At 45.4% G+C, this 19,992-nt stretch overlaps 1 pseudogene; it reads right to left on the bottom strand.

Moving 5' to 3' along the window:
- Nucleotides 1–4,670: 4,670 nt before the first annotated feature.
- On the bottom strand, nucleotides 4,671–4,826 carry LOC139266432 (U2 spliceosomal RNA; annotated as a pseudogene).
- Between the last annotated feature and the right edge of the window lie 15,166 nt (nucleotides 4,827–19,992).

Raw genomic sequence — 19,992 nt, 5'->3', positions numbered from 1 at the left:
GAGAATCTCCCAATTCTCAGCACGTCGGTGCATCCAGCAGTTCACAGATGCATTGTACAGGAGAAGGGTCCAGTACATCTTCCCGACGATAAGGGAGAAAAACGTGGAGCGGCAGGCCAAATTTGCCTGAATTGCAGGCTTCCCAAGGGTGCAGGGTCCCACTGACTGCACACACTTTGGGCTGAGGGCACCACAACATCACTCCGAGATCTTTGTGAACCACAAAGGCTTCCACTTGCTGAATGTGCAGCTCGTGTGTGACCACCAGTGTCGGATCCTGGCAGTGGATGTGAAGTATCCAGGAAGCAGCCATGATTCGTTCATTCTGTGCCAGACCAGTGTGCCCGCCCTCTTCACCGGCCTGAATCAGGATTGTGGTTGGTTGCTTGGAGACAAGAGATATCCCATGTCCATTGTCCAAAAAGGTGGGGGAAGCACCAGTATTCCAGTGGCACTGTATTTCGGGCCCATAAAGTCTCCACTGCCTGCTTACCTTTCGTTATGTCCTCTCTTATCATTGAAGTGATTTCCTCCTTAATCACTAAGGCTACTCCTCCCCCTCTGCCATTTTCCCTATCTTTCCTGTAGACCTTTATAACCTGGTACATTTAGTTCCCAGCCCTGACCTTCTTGCAGCCATGCCTCGGTAATGGCTATCACGTCATGTCTTCCAATTTGAATTTATGCCTGCAGTTCATTTAATTTATTCCTTATACTCTGTGCATTTTTATAAAGAATGTTCACTTGGGCCACACACCCTAGCCTGTTCTGCAGTTCTAACGTTTTACTCACATGTTTCTTATTTCATTCTCTTGGTTTAATCACTTTACATCTTTTAGTTTTCCTTTTACCCGCAGTGCCTAAAGCACAATTTCTGACTGTTTTTCTACTTTCTTTCATTTTCGAACTATTATTTGTACTATAATTTCCACCTGAACCCTCCTTTGGAAAAAGCTGTCCAAGGGTTCGTGGTGTGATGCATCTGCACGACACAGCAGTCGAAGGAGGTGAGAGGTGCTCACTTACGCCGAGTGTTGAGGTCTGCAGCGTGCGGGCCACTAGAAAGTGACCAGGACAGGGATTTTCAGTTCTAAAAAGGTAGGACTTCTTCAGGCAGTGCCCCCGCAAGGTATTCAAGTCAGTGCTCGAACGCGACACCGCTGGAGTGTTGCCGCGATCGGGGCCCTTTGGTAGGGAAATAGTTTTATTAATTTTATTGTTTTTATGTCAGATTGCATCATCCGCAGTATTTAGCTCTTCATATCATTTTATCAATTGTTTTGGCTTCATTAAATCTGCTGAGTGCTGCTCAGAGCATTCTACAACTTTCAGGTCTGTCTCTTTAGTGGAGCCCTGTGGGCTGCAGAGACCTGCTTGGCAGGGTTCACCTTGAGGATGGGAGGTATGTTGGGAGGGCGACATCTGGTACACCTGCTCAGAAGCAGGGCAGCACGCAGAAGAAGGCATCGCTGTCAGCACCATGCAGAGAGGCAGCGGGCAAGGAAGACAGCAGCCATGATTCATTGATTATGTGCCACACCAGTGTGCCCACCATTTTGACCGGCCCCAATCAGGTTGGCTGCTTGGGGACAAGGGATATCCCCTGTCCACTTAGCTGCTCACTCCACTGCGGAACCCCAGGACAGTGCCAGAGAATGCATACAATGATGCTCATTGTGCCACCAGGTGCATCATCGAGCAGCACATAGGTATCCTTAAGCAGAGGTTCCAGTGCCTGGACCACTCTGGTGGCACCTTGCAGTACTCTCCTCAATGGGTCGTCATAATCGTTGCACAACCTGACCATCATGAGGGGACAGCCGCTGGAGGTGGAGCCAGCAGTACCACCTGAGGAGGAGGAGAAGGAGGAGGAGGAGGATGATCCCCGTCGCCCCAGAGCTAGGAGGCGTTGACCCAGTGCCACCCTGGAAGAGCTGAGTGCAGACTGGCTAGCACCCTTCCCGAAATTTGCGTCCTTAAATATATGGAGGTGCCTGACATCTCTCCTGCAATCTCCCTCCATGCATTATGTACTGCCTATCTGCCAGGTCTCCCCACGTCAGGAAACAGTATTCTTCTTCTGTCCTCCACATTGTCCATCAGTATCTCCAGCTCCATATCACTGAACCTGTTGGCTCTCTTTGCACCTCTTGCAACAGCCATCCTTCCAAACTCCTTCCCCCCTCAGGGCCTTGCTACAAACCCTGGCTATTAAGAAGACCAGGGAGCAGCTGGCTCATTAGAAACCCTTACCTGCATGCTGAATTTCTCAGTGGTGATAACACTCAAATGAAGACAGCTGCACCGCTAGAAAATCCACTTTGGAAGGGTTCATTAGCGCTGGAACTAAATTGTTCACTTTTGGAGCTGAATATGGGGTGGCCCAGCCATGAACACATTTTGGTGCTAATGGCCCCAAAAAGCTGGGGGAAGCACCAGCTTTCCAGCAGAACTGAATTTTCGGCCTGAGCTCTTGTTTGTGGATGAGGACTAGCAACAAGCCATGCGTGCTACAGGAGAAGAAAGATGGGGATAATCAATTATCAGAAGCAGAGCAGCTCCTGCAGGAAGTTCACCATTTCTTTACCTGATGCCTACTTTTATGTTTCATTGAATATTCTCCACTTTTAACCAGCCTTTCATTGTTAGTTCTGACCCATTTCTGACGAAGGGTCATCGACCTGAAACATTAACTCTGTTTCTCTCCACAGACCCACTGCCTGACCCACAGAGGGGGGCTACAACATTTAAAATAATGTGTTGTGTTTTAACACATTATATGGTGTGTGATGTTATTTTATTGTTTGTTTCTCCATTGTGCTCTTTCTGTTAGTGAACTGTGGACTTCTGGAGGTGAAACCCTTCTGCTCGCTTCAGCACAAGGAGCTGCAGTGCTCAGACCTTGAATTGCTCAATCGTGGTTCTCTGGCATACTGATGACAGCCATTAGCACATCGTAGAGATTAGACTTTAGTGCCTCAATTGTACCAGAGGGTGTACTCCTAAGAAATCTTTCAATTCTGCTTGTTGCCTGGAAGCTAATGCTGCATGCTGTTCAATGGCAGTCAGCAAAGCATAAAATCTGGGCTGCCTGACACTGCTCAACTAGAAATCAACTGTGCTAAAGTTTGCATGGAACTCTGCAAGGAAGCAAGTGACTGGTGCTATCATTTGTGTTGCTGAATATTTTTGATTTCATGGCTGGTCCCGTGAAATCTGAATCGTGAAGTAAAAAATATGGACTATGATAATCATAGGCCTCTGCTCAGCAGCAACCATCCCTTTTTCGGCTTTTCCTCACCTGTTTAAAGCTACAACAGAAGTGAGGGAAAGTGACCGCAACAGAGCTTTGATTTTTGTTCATGAAGCAAGCATTGACCATTATATTAAACAAAAAAAACCCTACTGTGGATGAACCTATGCTACTGATACAATTAAGATCCCATTGATGAGCATTTGGGTGCTGCACCTTTCTCACTGACCTTTTAAACCTCAGCGCTCCTGCCTACATTGCAGTAATCTGTAGTTTTAAAGAAAAAAGAGCCAAATGACAAAAGTTATCCTGTGCTTCTTTCTCTAAATCTGTGAAATCTTCAGTGGTCAACATTCCAGCTTGGTGTCTGCTTCAAGTGATGATGGCGCACAGTGGTGTGGTAAGGTTTGTTGCTGATTATGTGCTTTTAGCACATCTGTAATGAGAAAAATGTGCACACGATAAGTGCATTTGCAGACTGTTCCAAAATGTGGTTGCATAGATAATACATGACACATTTCACAACACACCACATATATTGCTTCACACCAGCTGAAACATCATGGCACAGATAAGGTTTGCCATTGCAACTATAAAAAGCCAGAGCACGTTCCTCTCCTTCAGCTTAGTCTATCACCCACGCTGTGTACTTCCTCCCATTTGAGACTTCCATTATAACCTATTGAAGTGGGATTTGGCTTCCTGAGAGCACATGCACATCTGTGCTTGGTGTTTATTGTTGCACCGTGCTTTTTTCTGTAAAGAAGAAAAGTATGAATTGTATGATTGGCTATTTTGCTGTGTGTTTTAGGCTTTTTAATAGTGGTTGCTCTTCCCTAGTGTACAAAGCAATTCTCCTTCTCATACCAGTGATTATATCCTGCAGATGTCCTTCACTAAATCATGGGCCCCGATAGTTATGGGGAAGGTGCAGGTGAGGCAGAAAATGGCCAAACAACCCGGCCAGGCCGGGGGGTGTGGAGGCTTTGCTGATCTTAACAGAAAGGCCTCATTTACATCTTGGCCAAATGAACAGTGTGATGGAGGAGGCCCGCAATTGGGAGGGAGGCATGAAGATCGTGGATGGGGAGGCCAAATGTTTCCTTGAGGAGCTGGGGGCAGGGGGGTGATGGGGTGAGGGGGGGAGAATTCCTGCTCGTCCATGACCTGAATTCTGCACTTTAAAATGTAAAGGGTCGGGTTGGGCCCTACCACCTGTCGGAGATGGAGAGGTAGTTAAAATCAAGGTCATAGTTTCTGGTATCCACACTGTCCCTCCATTTCTCCCTCTATGGCTGGATTGTCCCACAGTGTGATTTTTTAATTTTTTTTTATATCCAACTTCTTTCCAGATCAACTCTAACGCCAAAGATCACTTTGCGCCAATATATTTGATCTTAGCCAAAAGGCCGAGAGGCGAAGTTGCACCGTTCCTGGAAACACTGCCATACCAGGTCGGTGCATGGAGTGGACGGGGCAAGCCCCTGTTCCAGCTCCCTGTCCAAAAAACAATTTAATATCAGGTCCCCATAAGGTTGGCCCACAGTGTGATTTGTATACCAGGAAAGTGGATGTTTACCTGGTTAAACGAACTTCCATTTAAGTATCTGTGTGGTACGAGCAGTTTCACCTCCTTGATGTTAGTATGGGTACACTTTCCAGCAGAGATCAGCAGAAAGTGGAAACACGTAATGAGATAAAAACAGAAAATGCCGGAAATCTCAGCAGGTCAGGCAGCATCTGTAGAGAGAAACAGAGTTAATGTTTTAGGTCTGTGACCCTTCATCAGAATTGGAGTATTTTACTTTTGTAACATGTAATAGAAACATAGAAACATAGGCCCCAAGTTTCCACATGATTTGCTCCTGATTTTTAGGAGCAACTGGTATAGAACGGAATATCTTAGAAATCGGAATTTTCCACATTTAGTTTTCTGCAGTTCTAGTCAGGTAGAACAGTTTCACTTTGGAACAGAATTTTTTTTTCAAAAGGGGGCGTGTCCGGCCACTGACGCCTGATTTCAAAGTTTCCACAGTGAAAACGTACTCCAAACTAACTTAGAATGGAGTAAGTGAAGATTTTTGTACGCTTGAAAAAACCTTGTCGACACAATAAAAAATCAGGCGCAGGTTACAAATTAGGCGTCGGGAACGAGGGGGGGAGGGGGTGGAAGGGAAGTCATTAAATTCTACAATAAATCCTTAGTTATACTTATACAAATACTATACAAATAAATCCAACCTGAATAAAAATTTATAAGCAACAGAAAAAGATTAAATAAACCATGTTCCTACCTGTGTGAAAGTGCTTCAGGCAGGCCTTTCAGGCAGCGGTTTGCTGTCGGGACCGAAGGCTGAACGGGCCACAGGGCGGTGGGGGGGGGAGCGGGAGCGGGAGTCGGGTCGGGTCCAGTCGCGGTAGGGGGGGAGCGGGAGCGGGAGTCGGGTCGGATCCAGTCGGGGGAGGGGGGGAGCGTGAGTCGGGTCGGGTCGGGGGCGGGGGGGAGCGGGAGCGGGGGACGGGTCGGGTCCAGTCGGGGGAGGGGGGGAGCGGGAGTCGGGTCGGGGGGGGGAGCGGGAGCGGGGGTCGGGTCGGGTCCGGGGGGGCAGTGGGAGCGGGAGTCAGGTCGGGTCCGGTCCGGGGGGGGGGGGAGCGGGAGTGGGAGCGGGAGTCGGGTCGGGTCCGGTCCGGGGAGGGGGGGCGGGTGTCGGGTCCGGTCCGGGGCGGGGGAAGCGGGAGTCGAGTCGGGTCGGGAGGAAGCAGGAGCTGGCCGTGGGAGGAGCCTTATTCACGCAGCCCCAGTGAGGCCATTCGGCCAGGGCTAGGGTCAGCGTGCTTCGGGCCCCTCCCACACAGTTTCGGGCGCCTGGAGCTACTGCACTTGCGTGCCCACTGTAGCGCGCATGTGCAGAGGTCCCAGCACTGTTTTCAGCGCAGGGACCTGGCTCCGCCCCCCTCCACAGCTTGTGCTGCGCTGCGCCAAGGGCCAGAGGACCTGCAGGGAGGTGGAGAATACGGAGGATATTTTTAGGCGCACTTTGTGGCGCGAAAAACGGGCGTCCAGGTCGGGACTGCGCCGTTCTAGGCTCGAAACTTGGGCCCATTGAAACTAGGTGCAGGAGTAGGCAATTTGGCCCTTCGAGCCTGCACCGCCATTCAATATGATCATGGCTGATCATGCACTTCAGTACCCCATTCCTGCTTTCTCTCCATACCCCTTGATCCCTTTAGCCATAAGGGCCACATCTAACTCCCTTTTGAATATATCTAACGAACTGGCCTCAATAATTTTCTGTGTTAGAGAATTTCACATGCTCTCAACTCTCTGAGTGAAGAAGTTTCTCCTCATCTCGGTCCTAAATGGCTTAGCCCTTATCCTTAGACTATGACCCCTGGTTCTGGACTTCCCCAACATCGGGAACATTCTTCCTGCATCTAACCTGTCCAATCCCGTCAGAATTTTATATATTTCTATGAGATCCTTCTCATTCTTCTAAATTCCATTGAATATAAACCTACTCGATCCAGTCTTTCTTCATATGTCAGTCCTGTCATCCCGGGAATCAGTCTGGTGAACCTTCGCTGCACTCCTTCAATAGCAAGAATGTCCTTCCTCAGATTAGGAGAACAAAACTGTGCACAATATTCAAGGCATGGCCTTACTGAGGCCCTGTACAACTGAAGTAAGTCCTCCCTGCTCCTATACTCAAATCCTCTCGCTATGAAGGTCAACATGCCATTTGCCTTCTTCACCGCCTGCTGTACCTGTACGGCAACTTTCAATGACTGATGTACCATGACACCCAGGTCTCGTTGCACCTCCTCTTTTACTAATCTGTCACCATTCAGATAATAATCTGCCTTCCTGTTTTTACCGCCAAAGTGGATAAACTCACATTTATCTACATTATACAGCATCTATCATGTAGTTGCCCACTCACCTAACCTGCCCAAGTCACCCTGCAGCCTCTTAGCATCCTCCTCACAGCTCACACTGCCACCCAGCTTAGTGTCATCTGCAAACTTGGAGATATTACACTCAATTCCTTCGTCTAAATCATTAATGTACATTGTAAATAGCTGGGGTCCCAGCACTGAACCTTGCGATACCCTACTAGTCACTGCCTGCCATTCTGAAAAGGACCCGTTTATTCCTACTCTTTCCTTCCTGTCTGCCAACCAGTTCTCTATCCATGTAAGTACATTACCCCCAATACCATGTGCTTTAATTTTGCACACTAATCTCTTGTGTGGGACCTTGTCAAAAGCCTTTTGAAATACACCACATCCACTGGCTCCCCCTTGTCCACTCTACTAGTTACATCCTCAAAAGATTCTACAAGATTTGTCAATCATTATTTCCCTTTCATAAATCCATGCTGACTTAGACCGATCCTGTCACTGCTTTCCAAATGCGCTGCTATTTCATCTTTAACAATTGATTCCAACATTTTCCCCACCACTGATGTCAGGCTAACCAGTCTATAATTCCCTGTTTTCTCTCCCTTCTTTTTTAAAAAGTGGGGTTACATTAGCTACCCTCCAGTCCATAGGAACTGATCCAGAGTCTAGAAAATGTTGGAAAATGACCACCAATGCATGCACTATTTCTAGGGTCACTTCCTTAAGTACTCTGGGATGCAGACTATCAAGTCCCGGGGATTTATCGACCTTCAATCCCATCAATTTTCCGAACACAATTTGCTGACTAATAAGGATTTCCTTTAGTTCCTCCTTCTCATTAGACCCTCGGTCCCCTAGTATTTTCGGAAGGTTATTTGTGTCTTTCTAAGTGAAGAATGAACCAAAGTATTTGTTCAGTTGGTCTGCCATTTCTTTGTTCCCCATTATAAATTGACTGTTTCTGACTGTAAGGAACCCACATTTGTCTTCACTAATCTTTTTCTCTTCATATATCTGTAGAAGCTTTTGCAGTCAGCTTTTATGCTCCCTGCAAGCTTCCTCTCATATTCTATTTTTCCCCCTCATAATTAAACCCTTTGTCCTCCTCTGCTGAATTCTAAATTTCTCCCAGTCCACAGGTTTGCTGCTTTTTTGGCCACTTTATATGCTTCTTCCTTGGAATTAACACTATCCCTAATTTCCCTTCCAAGCCACGGTTGAGCCACCTTCCCCGTTTTATTTTTACTCCAGACAGGGTTGTACAATTGTTGAAGTTCATCCATGACTGCGATTGCCTAACCACCGTAAACCCTTTAAGTATCATTCGCCAATCTATCCTAGCCAATTCACATCTCATACCGTCAAAGTTACCTTTCTTTAAGTTCAGGACCCTAGTCTCTGAATTAACTGTGTCACTCTCCATCTTAATGAAGAATTGTACTATGTTATGTTCACTCTTCCCCAAGGGGCCTCGCACAACAAGATTGCTAATTAATCCTCTCTCATTACACAACACCCAGTCTAGGATGGCCAGCTCTCTAGTTGGTTCCTCAACATATTGGTTTAGAAAACCATCCCTTATACACGCCAGGAAATCCTCCTCCACCATATTGCTACCAGTTTGTTCAGCCCAATCTATATATAGATTAAAGTCACCCATGATAACTGCTGCACCTTTATTGCACGCATCCCTAATTTCCTGTTTGATGCCATCCCCAACCTCACTATGACTGTTTGGTGGTCATTACACAACTCACACTAGCGTCATCTGCCCTTTGGTGTTCCGCAGCTCTACCCATACAAATTCCATGAGTAATGAGATATGACTAGAAAGATATTTTATGACCTGGAAAAAACACAAAAAATATAATATAACCTTGGGTCATTAGCATCCTGACATTTTATTTATTTTCAGAGAAACGAGATTCAGATTACTGGAATACAGGAAAATACTCTTTCATAACTCTGGCTGTCACATAACCCATTAAATGGTTACCTCATTTGATTTTATCTTTCAATTGTATGTTTGCAGAATGTTTCTGTGAATCATGTTTTCGTTGTTTAAGACATTGATCTGTCTCTGTTATGATGCTGTGCTAATCAGATTCCAGAACTGAACCTACCAAATGGGCTATATTAAAGAAAATGAGTGGCGGCTCAGTATGTTGAGTTACGGAGAGATGCAGACCTGTAAAATCTCAACTTCCTGGCCTGGAATGAGATATTGGACATTAGTGAGGTAAATAATAGGGTATTTGAAATTAGTTTTAGTGTGTCCTGAACTAGGGAAGGAAAAATTGACCAGAACTGTCTTCAGGAATGATGGAGAAAATCAGTGAGTGAAGGGAGGGAAATGTGTAACTGTGGTTTAACTTTAGGAATTAACTTTAATCATTAGGAATTAACAAACAAAAAATATTTATATTTTTAAAGTTGTATAAAAACTTTTCAGCACTCAAAGTTAACAAATATAACAGTGAACATTAAATATTTTTTCATGGTACATTTTGTATAAATGCGTTGCTCTGTTTTGGATGTTGAAAGAAAATGCTTATGTTGGCCTAATCACATATCGGCTTCGCTGGCCTCTTCATGCTCCAATGCATCTTCTATTGCTCTTGCTAACCTCTTCAAAAGCTATGGGTCGAATATTCTAGATTGATTTAGCAGATTAGACGCAAAACAGTTGAGCATTTTCCATGAAAATGAAACTGGAATCCTGTAATTGCAACATTAAAATCCATTACCATTGTTAAAGCTTTCTTTGTTGTTGTTCCATTTAGTTTTTAATAAAAATGCTTGTGTAAGTTTCTTTGAAATATCATTACAGATATAATTGTCAGATGTTCCCTAGTAGCAGGTATAGAACACTGGCAAAAACAGCAACTGGAAGATCATTGAGCACGAGCAGCTCCAATAATGGTCTTACTCAGTGACTTGCTTAATTAGCAGCTACTTTACAAAGCAATGGATTCCAGTATTGTGCCAGGAGCAACTAATTTTTACAATCTGATAATGAATTCTTCCCTTTTGCTGTATGTTAGAAACATAGAAACATAGAAAAATAGGTGCAGGAGTAGGCCATTCGGCCCTTCTAGCCTGCACCGCCATTCAATGAGTTCATGACTGAACATGCAACCTCAGTACCGCCTTCCTGCTTTCTCGCCATACCCCTTGATCCCCTAGTAGTAAGGACTTCATCTAACTCCCTTTTGAATATATTTAGTGAATTGGCCTCAACAACTTTCTGTGGTAGAGAATTCCACAGGTTCACCACTCTCTGGGTGAAGAAGTTTCTCCTCATCTCGGTCCTAAATGGCTTACCCCTTATCCTTAGACTGTGACCCCTGGTTCTCGACTTCCCCAACATTGGGAACATTCTTCCTGCATCTAACCTGTCTAAACCCGTCAGAATTTTAAACGTTTCTATGAGGTCCCCTCTCATTCTTCTGAACTCCAGTGAATACAAGCCCAGTTGATCCAGTCTTTCTTGATAGGTCAGTCCCACCATCAAGGGAATCAGTCTGGTGAACCTTCGCTGCACTCCCTCAATAGCAAGAATGTCCTTCCTCAAGTTAGGAGACCAAAACTGTACACAATACTCCAGGTGTGGCCTCACCAAGGCCCTGTACAACTGTAGCAACACCTCCCTGCCCCTGTACTCAAATCACCTCGCAATGAAGGCCAACATGCCATTTGCTTTCTTAACCGCCTGCTGTACCTGCATGCCAACCTTCAATGCCTGATGTACCATGACACCCAGGTCTCGTTGCACCTCTCCTTTTCCTAATCTGTCAACATTCAGATAATAGTCTGTCTCTCTGTTTTTACCACCAAAGTGGATAACCTCACATTTATCCACATTATACTTCATCTGCCATGCATTTGCTCACTCACCTAACCTATCCAAGTCACTCTGCAGCCTCATAGCATCCTCCCCGCAGCTCACACTACCACCCAACTTAGTATCATCCGCAAATTTGGAGATACTACATTTAATCCCCTCATCTAAATCATTAATGTACAGTGTAAACAGCTGGGGCCCCAGCACAGAACCTTGCGGTACCCCACTAGTCACTGCCTGCCATTCTGAAAAGTACCCATTTACTCCTACTCTTTGCTTCCTGTCTGACAACCAGTTCTCAATCCACGTCAGCACACTACCCCCAATCCCATGTGCGTTAACTTTGCACATTAATCTCTTGTGTGGGACCTTGTCGAAAGCCTTCTGAAAGTCCAAATATACCACATCAACTGGTTCTCCCTTGTCCACTCTACTGGAAACATCCTTAAAAAATTCCAGAAGATTTGTCAAGCATGATTTCCCTTTCAGAAATCCATGCTGACTTGGACCTATCATGTCACCTCTTTCCAAATGCGCTGCTATGACATCCTTCATAATTGATTCTATCATTTTACCCACTACTGAGGTCAAGCTGACCGGTCTATAATTCCCTGTTTTCTCTCCCCTCCTTTTTTAAAAAGTGGGGTTACATTGGCTACCCTCCACTCGATAGGAATTGGTCCAGAGTCAATGGAATGTTGGCAAATGACAGTCAATGCATCCGCTATTTCCAAGGCCACCTCCTTAAGTACTCTGGGATGCAGTCCATCAGGCCCTGGGGATTTATCGGCCTTCAATCCCATCAATTTCCCCAACACAATTTCCCGACTAATAAGGATTTCCCTCAGTTCCTCCTCCTTACTAGACCCTCTGACCCCTTTTATATCCGGAAGGTTGTTTGTGTCGTCCTTAGTGAATACCGAACCAAAGTACTTGTTCAATTGGTCTGCCATTTCTTTGTTCCCCGTTATGACTTCCCCTGATTCTGACTGCAGGGGACCTACGTTTGTCTTTACTAACCTTTTTCTATTTACATATCGTTAGAAATGTTTGCAATCCGTCTTAATGTTCCCTGCAAGCTTCTTCACGTACTCCATTTTCCCTGCCCTAATCAAACCTTTTGTCCTCCTCTGCTGAGTTCTAAATTTCTCCCAGTCCCCGGGTTCGCTGCTATTTCTGGCCAATTTGTATGCCACTTCCTCGGCTTTAATACTATCCCTGATTTCCCTTGATAGCCACGGTTGAGCCATCTTCCCTTTTTTATTTTTACGACAGACCGGAATGTACAATTGTTGTATTTCATCCATGCGGTCTCTAAATGTCTGCCATTGCCCATCCACAGTCAACCCCTTAAGTATCATTCGCCAATCTATCTGAGCCAATTCACGCCTCATACCTTCAAAGTTACCCTTCTTTAAGTTCTGGACCATGGTCTCTGAATTTACTGTTTCATTCTCCATCCTAATGCAGAATTCCACCATATTATGGTCACTCTTCCCCAAGGGGCCTCACACAATGAGATTGCTAATTAATCCTCTCTCATTACACAACACCCAGTCTAAGATGGCCTCCCCCTAGTTGGTTCCTCGAGATAATGGTCTAGAAAACCATCCCTTATGCACTCCAGAAAATCCTCCTCCACCGTATTGCTTCCAGTTTGGCTAGCCCAATCTATGTGCATATTAAAGTCACCCATTATAACTGCTGCACCTTTATTGCATGCACCCCTAATTTCCTGTTTGATGCCCTCCCCAACATCACTACTACTGTTTGGAGGTCTGTACACAACTCCCACTAACGTTTTTTGCCCTTTGGTGTTCTGCAGCTCTACCCATATAGATTCCACATCATCCAAGCTAATGTCCTTCCTAACTATTGCATTAATCTCCTCTTTAACCAGCAATGCTACCCCACCTCCTTTTCCTTTTATTCTATCCTTCCTGAATGTTGAATACCCCTGGATGTTGAGTTCCCAGGCCTGATCATCCTGGAGCCACATCTCCGTAATCCTGATCACATCATATTTGTTAACATCTATTTGCACAGTTAATTCATCCACTTTATTACAGATACTCCTTGCATTAAGACACAAAGCCTTTAGGCTTGTTTTTTTAACACCCTTTGTCCTTTTAGAATTTTGCTGTACAGTGGCCCTTTTTGTTCTTTGCCTTGTGTTTCTCTGCCCTCCACTTTTCCTCATCTCCTTTTTTGTCTTTTGCTTTTGTCTCCTTTTTGTTTCCCTCCGTCTCCCTGCATTGGTTACCATCCCACTGCCATATTAGTTTGACACCTCCCCAACAGCACTAGCAAACACTCCCCAGAGGACATTGGTTCCGGTCCTGCCCAGGTGCAGACCATCCGGTTTGTATTGGTCCCACCTCCCCCAGAACTGGTTGCAATGCCCCAGGAATTTGAATCCCTCCCTGCTGCACCACTGCGCAAGCCACGTATTCATCTGCGCTATCCTGCGATTCCTACTCTGACTAGCACGTGGCACTGGTAGCAATCCCGAGATTACTACTTTTGAGGTCTTACTTTTTTATTTAGCTCCTAGCTCCTTAAATTAGTTTAGTAGGGCCTCATCCCTTTTTTTATCTATGTCGTTGGTACCAATGTGCACCACAACAACTGGCTGTTCTCCCTCCCTTTTTAGAATGTCCTGCACCCGCTCTGAGACATCCTTGACCCTTGCACCAGGGAGGCAACATACCATCCTGGAGTCTCGGTTGCGGCCGCAGAAACGCGTATCTATTCCCCTCACAATTGAATCCCCTATCACTATCGCTCTCCCACTCTTTTTCCTGCCCTCCTGTGCAACAGAGCCAGCCACGGTGCCATGAACTTGGCTGCTGCTGCCCTCCCCTGATGAGTCATCCCCCCCAACAGTACTCAAAGCAGTGTATCTGTTTTGCAAGGGGATGACCCCAGGGGACCCTTGCACTACCTTCCTTGCACTACTCTTCCTGCTGGTCTTCCATTCCCTATCTGGCTGTAGACCCTACTCCTGCGGTAAGACCAACTCGCTACACGTGCTACTCACGTCGTTCTCAGCATCGTGGATGCTCCAGAGTGAATCCACCCTCAGCTCCAATTCAGCAACACGGTCTGTCAGGAGCTGGAGGCGGATACACTTCCCGCACATGTAGTCGTCAGGGACACCCTGAGTTCCCACATGGTACAGGAGGAGCATATCACGTGACCGAGCTCTCCTGTCATGACTTAACCCTTAGATTAATTTAAATTGGCAACAACAATGCTAAAGTTTACTCACTGTTATAGGAGAAAAAAGAAAAACTACTCACCAATCACCAGCCAATCATTTACCCCCTTGGCTGTGACGTCACCTTTCTGTTTCTTTCTACTTCTTTTTTGCCTTCTCCCTGTAGCTGCACAAGTACGCCTTTTATAGGCCTCACCAATGGACCTCCTCGACGCTGCTCCCGGTCTCACTGGCCTTTATAGGCCTCTCGCCGACCCCGGAACTCCCGCCTCTCCACGCAGCTCCTCGACGCTGCTCCCGGTCTCACTGGCCTTTATAGGCCTCTCGCCGACCCCGGAACTCCCGCCTCTCCACGCACCTCCTCGACGCTGCTCCCGGTCTCACTGGCCTTTCTAGGCCTCTCGCCAACCCCGGAACTCCCGCCTCTCCACGCACCTCCTCTGTACATAATATCTGTTCCTCAGGAGCTCATCATCATCATCATCATAGGCAGTCCCTCGATATCGACGAAGACTTGCTTCCACTCTAAAAGTGAGTTCCAGGTGACTTAACAGTCCAATACAGGAATTATAGTCTCTGTCACAGGTGGGGCAGACAGGCGTTGAAGGAAAGGATGTGTGGGGAGTCTGGTTTGCCGCACATTATTCTGCTGCTCATGCTTATTTTCTGCATGCTCTCGGTGACGAGACTCGAGGTGCTCAGCGCCCTCCCGGATTCTCTTCCTCCACTCAGGGCGGTCTTTGGCCAGGAACTCCCAGGTGTCGGTGGGGATGTTGCATTTTATCAACGAGGCTTTGAAACGTTTCCTCTGCCTACCTAGGGCTCACTTGCCGTGTAGGAGTTCCGAGTAGAGCGCTTGATTTAGGAGTCTTGTGTCATGCATGCGAACAATGTGGTCCACCCAATGGAGCTGGTTGAATGTGGTCAGTGCTTCGATGCTGGAGATGTTGGCCTGATCGAGAACACTAATGTTAGTGCGTCTGTCCTCCCAGTGGATTTGCAGGATCTTGCGGAGACATTGTTGATGGTATTTCTCCAGCGATTTGAAGTGTCTATTGTATATGGTCCACGTCTCTGAGCCATATAGGAGTGGGGGTATCACTACAGCCCTGTAGGTCTGCAGGGTCAGGAGCTCACTGTTAGATGGAAATACAAATCAGATCATAGAATAGATCCATTGATACCCCGAGTCTGCACATTCACTGTAACGAAGCAGAACAAAGGATGGTAATAGTTAAAACATGATGGCTTCATTAGAACCGAGACAAGAGGGGATAGCTAAGGAAGATAGATATATAGAAATTGAATAATAACTACTTACAAAAACATGGCAGAAAGGTTATCTTGGAAAAAAAATCTCTTTATGACTCTTTGTTCAAAATTCATATTTCAAGTCAGATAATTTACACATATTTATATGTTTTTTTTAAAACTCCGACCATCAGTGAAGGTTGGATCTTTGGATCATACTGCATCTTCCCAACTGCGTAGTTGTTGGGATAAATCAAATTCCACAAAATGAACAGAACGACATTCTGCCACCATCTTGGAAACTACATGGGGAACCTAAATACTGGTGTTAGGACCAAGGGTCCAGAGACACAGGCTCTTCTCTCCCTCCCTTCCCAAGGCAGAGGCCTCACTCCTATTGTGACCCCTGATCCCGACTCCTTGCTCCTGGCCAGTTGCTATTTCCAGACCATGCTGAACCTGGGGCCTGGCCTCACTCTGAGCCTTGACCTTTGTAAAGTTTTCTACAGATCTTGATAGGGCCTACTGAAGAACATTATGAATGGGACAAAGAGAGAGATTGATTGAGATTCTACTTGCATTGTGACATAATTATTAAAAATCCCCACTGTGGGACCTGAGTACTCCTGAGAATCAGTTTCACTATGTACCTTCCATCTTGGCCTTCCGATGGGTCCGTATTACACAAGAAATGAGGAGAGAGAAGTATCATGTTAAGGGCAGAGAGACACAATTGAGGGATGGAGTGAGCAAGAGACTTTGTTGACTGTGATGAATAGAGAAAGAAATGCAGTTGAGGAGGGAAGAGAGAGGGGGAAGGGTAGATAGGAGAGAGAAAAAGACTGCCATTGCGGGTGGGAGAGTGAGGAGATGGGTGGGGTCCTCTGGAGGATAGTAAAAGAGAGAGAAAAATCTCATTGGAATGGAGCTGTCACTGGAAGCATGAGCCCTCAACATGGTTGCTTTGCAGTTTCGAACTGGTAGAAATTCAGCAAGAAGATCATGTACAGAAACAGAAACAAATACAGAACAAAACTTTGAAAAGCTGCTAAATCTTTGGCACACTCTTTCATTTACCTTATCCGTGGGTCCCTCATTCACACAACGCCCCAGCCTTTGCAGCCTAGGGAACTTGATCTCGCCACCAAACCAGGTTACACCCGAACACTGAACTCTATGAACAATGCTGTGGGAAATAAACAAGCAAAATCAGTGTAAACATCTCCAGAAAAAAAATCATAATTTCTCTAATTTGGCTACATTTCTGGAAGTCTTAAGAAAATCAATTTGTTTTCCATTGTGTTTTATATCTTTCATTTCTTAATAATCTGAAACCATTGTGTTATACCAGAAATGGGCATCAACCATGCATGAATGACATTGTAGGTGCTCTGTCCAAAATTCTTCCTAAAATTCTTCCTAAATTCTTCCTCAGGCTCGAAGGGCCGAATGGCCTACTTCTGCACCTATTTTCTATGTTTCTAAATCTTTTTTAAATGGTCAATTGCTACTCCTGATTCAGTCAAAATGCCTAAAAGCCCAGCCCATATCGGGAGGGTCATTTAATTTGCTGTAAAATGGTTGACAATTGCAGTTTCCACTCAGAAATTAGTGATTGATCCTCGCCTCTATATAAACCATTTAAAGCGCTTTTCTGCTGTTTCCTCCAAGTAAGCTGGATGACTTAGAACTGTACCAATCCACCTGAGAATTGGATGTTATAATAGATGTTTTTTTATTTATTACGTGAATTTATATGCTTCTACAGCATAAGAGTTGTCAACAGAAACACAACGGACAACAGGTTTCTATAGAATTTAACAAAAAGCACAGCAATCTTAGCAAATATTTCCTCTTTTAATCACTCCAAGCCATTGCTTACTATCAGGCCAGTCACCCCTGTGATTTGCAATAGCTGTTACAATATGTGTTTTTTTAAGTGAGCATGCACAGCACTTTCTGACTAAAGATAATTTTATGGATAGTCTGAAAATACAGCACATGTGACAAAAAGGCACAATACATTGTGGAATACTGAAAGGACTTGCAGGAGAATGATAAAGTATTGAAGCATACAATGAGCCTGCTTCACACATCCTGGAGATATACAGCTTAAGCAGCCTAGAGTAGAGGCAATTCCTTACCACAACTGCTTAAGTCTTTATGAATTGCAGGAATGCGGGAAGTCGAAATACTTCTTTGCAACAATTCATGCTAATCTGCGTGAAGATTTGTCTAATCTCATTATTCTTAACAAATTACCACTTTTAGCTCCAGAATAATGTATTTCCCACTTGATTGGAAAGACATTGAATCATCCAGTCTGGAACAGTCTGGAAACTGCATCTTACACCATGTTGACGGAAAGGCCACCTTTCACTGAATACATGAATATGTCATTACAGAGATTCATTTTTCAGGAATGTTTTATGATGTTGATTACGCTTTCTGCAAACACACATGCGAAGTCTATTTTTTCCCCCTCTTTTCCAGCAGTTTTTCCCCTTGACTCCTGGCTGGGATACACTTTCAGTCGGCATTGCCCAGGACCTCAAAGTGATCGTTATTCATGTGCTTGAGCGTAATCACAAATTGAAAAGAAGATTGGGACTGCTCCGATTTACAGTTTTTCAAAGTCTGTCCTGAGAATAACTACACTCCATTATTGTAATATTGTTTGTACTGTTACTGTTGCGTTGAGTGTTGCTGTTTGATGTTGTATAACCTCAGGAAGACTGGAAATGTTCAGGATTAGAATTCCTGTGCTAATCACTGATCTCATTACATGCACCCATAAAAGGCTATAAATAACAGAGTGTCGTCAAGTGGTTTGTAACCATCTGCCTGTAAGATTGCAGTTCAAAAGGGGCCTGGTTTAGGATTGCTTGGTCATAATTATTACTGCTACCAGAAATCAGAATGGTTGTGTTTTGTTGTGGATGCACTAACCCTGCTAAAATCCTTTTCAAGTCTTCAAGTGCACATTGCGTTATTTGTACTGATATTGTTTGTTGTGGTCGCAGGGAGTTCAGAATTGCCCACATGGAGTGAAGTTTCGTCTCATTCAAAGCCCTCTGGCAATGAAAGTATAATCATCATCATCATAGGCGATCCCTCGAAACGAGGAAGACTTGTTTCCATGCCAAAAAAGGATGAGTTCACAGGTGTTTCAATGAAGGACCTAATATTCCAGGTCCTGAAGGGTAGAAGATACCTGTGGGTGGATTTGTTTAATGTGTGGTGGCCGTTGCACCACACGGGCTTGACAGAGCTAGGTCTTGGTCCAGTGGCAAAGGTTATCCAAGACGATTGGAGACCTGCTCTGCTGCACGGACCTAGTGCGCGGACATATCACAGTGTGGGCTGGCCCGTGCTGCCCCTGGGCCCCGATCACATCCCTCTGTGTGTGTAACCATATGTTGATTGAGGGATGGGTATTGGCCGGGACGCCGGGGATGGCTCCCCTGCTCTTCTTCGAGGTGGTGACATGGGATTTTTTGCATCCACCTGGGAGAGCGGATGGGGCCTTGGTTTGATGTCTCGTCCGGGGGACGGCATCTCCAGTGGTGCAGCACTCCCTCGGTGCTGCACTGGGAGTGTCAGATTGGATTTGTGTGCTCGGGTCTCTGGAGTGGGCCCATGGCCGTGTGACTCGGTGGCGAGAGAATGATGCCCACTGAGCCACAGCTGACACTAGGCTGAGGGATGTTCTATAAAATGACGAAGGGCTTTGATAGGATAGACGTAGAGAAGGTGTTCCCTCCTTTGAGGGAGACCAAAACTGGGTGCCGTAAGATTGTCACTAATAAATCCAATCAGGAATTCAGGAGAAACTTCCTTACCCAGAGAGTGGTGAGAATGTGGAACTTGCTACCACAGGGAGTGGTTGAAGTGAATAGCGTAGATGCATTTAGGGGGGAGGCTGGATAAACACATGAGGGAGAACGGAATAGAGGGTTAAGCTGATGGGGTGAGATGAAGGGGGTGTGAAGAGATTTGTGTGGAGCATTAACACCGGTATGGACCAGTTGGGCCGAATGGCCTGTTTCTGTGCTATACATTCTATGTCATTCTTGCTTGAAAGTATAGTAGAACTGGAATGTCAGACTTATTTGCATATATATTTGGGTGTTTTTACCTTGAAAGATTGCCATCAATAGCTGACACACAGTTCTTCTAATGCTAGCAATCTCAAATAGAAATCATCCAACAGCAAGAGTCTTGACAGCATTGCAGACTCAGATCTTCATGGGTTTTGCAATCTGCGATTGGATTTGGCACCTCCTGTACTGGTCTGCACGCTTATGGCGTGATGCTATATTGCATCCTGGTGTAAGCACACAGATAGCTGGAGCCATCTCTGTGTCTTATTTCTAAATAATTTCCTCAAACATCTGTTTGCTGAAGCTAGCAGATTTGATCCTTGCACTTCGAGGAAAAGGATTCATACAATCCTTTTTAAAATTTATCATTCAAATGTGCAAAAGCAACAAATCACTAATGGAACTAACTGTAGAGATG

The sequence above is a fragment of the Pristiophorus japonicus genome, chromosome 6, assembly GCF_044704955.1.
Source record: "Pristiophorus japonicus isolate sPriJap1 chromosome 6, sPriJap1.hap1, whole genome shotgun sequence".
In the NCBI taxonomy this organism is placed as follows: Eukaryota; Metazoa; Chordata; class Chondrichthyes; family Pristiophoridae; genus Pristiophorus; species Pristiophorus japonicus.
The sequence above is the reverse complement of the archived record's forward strand: the minus strand, read 5'-3'. Positions and strand labels throughout refer to the sequence as shown.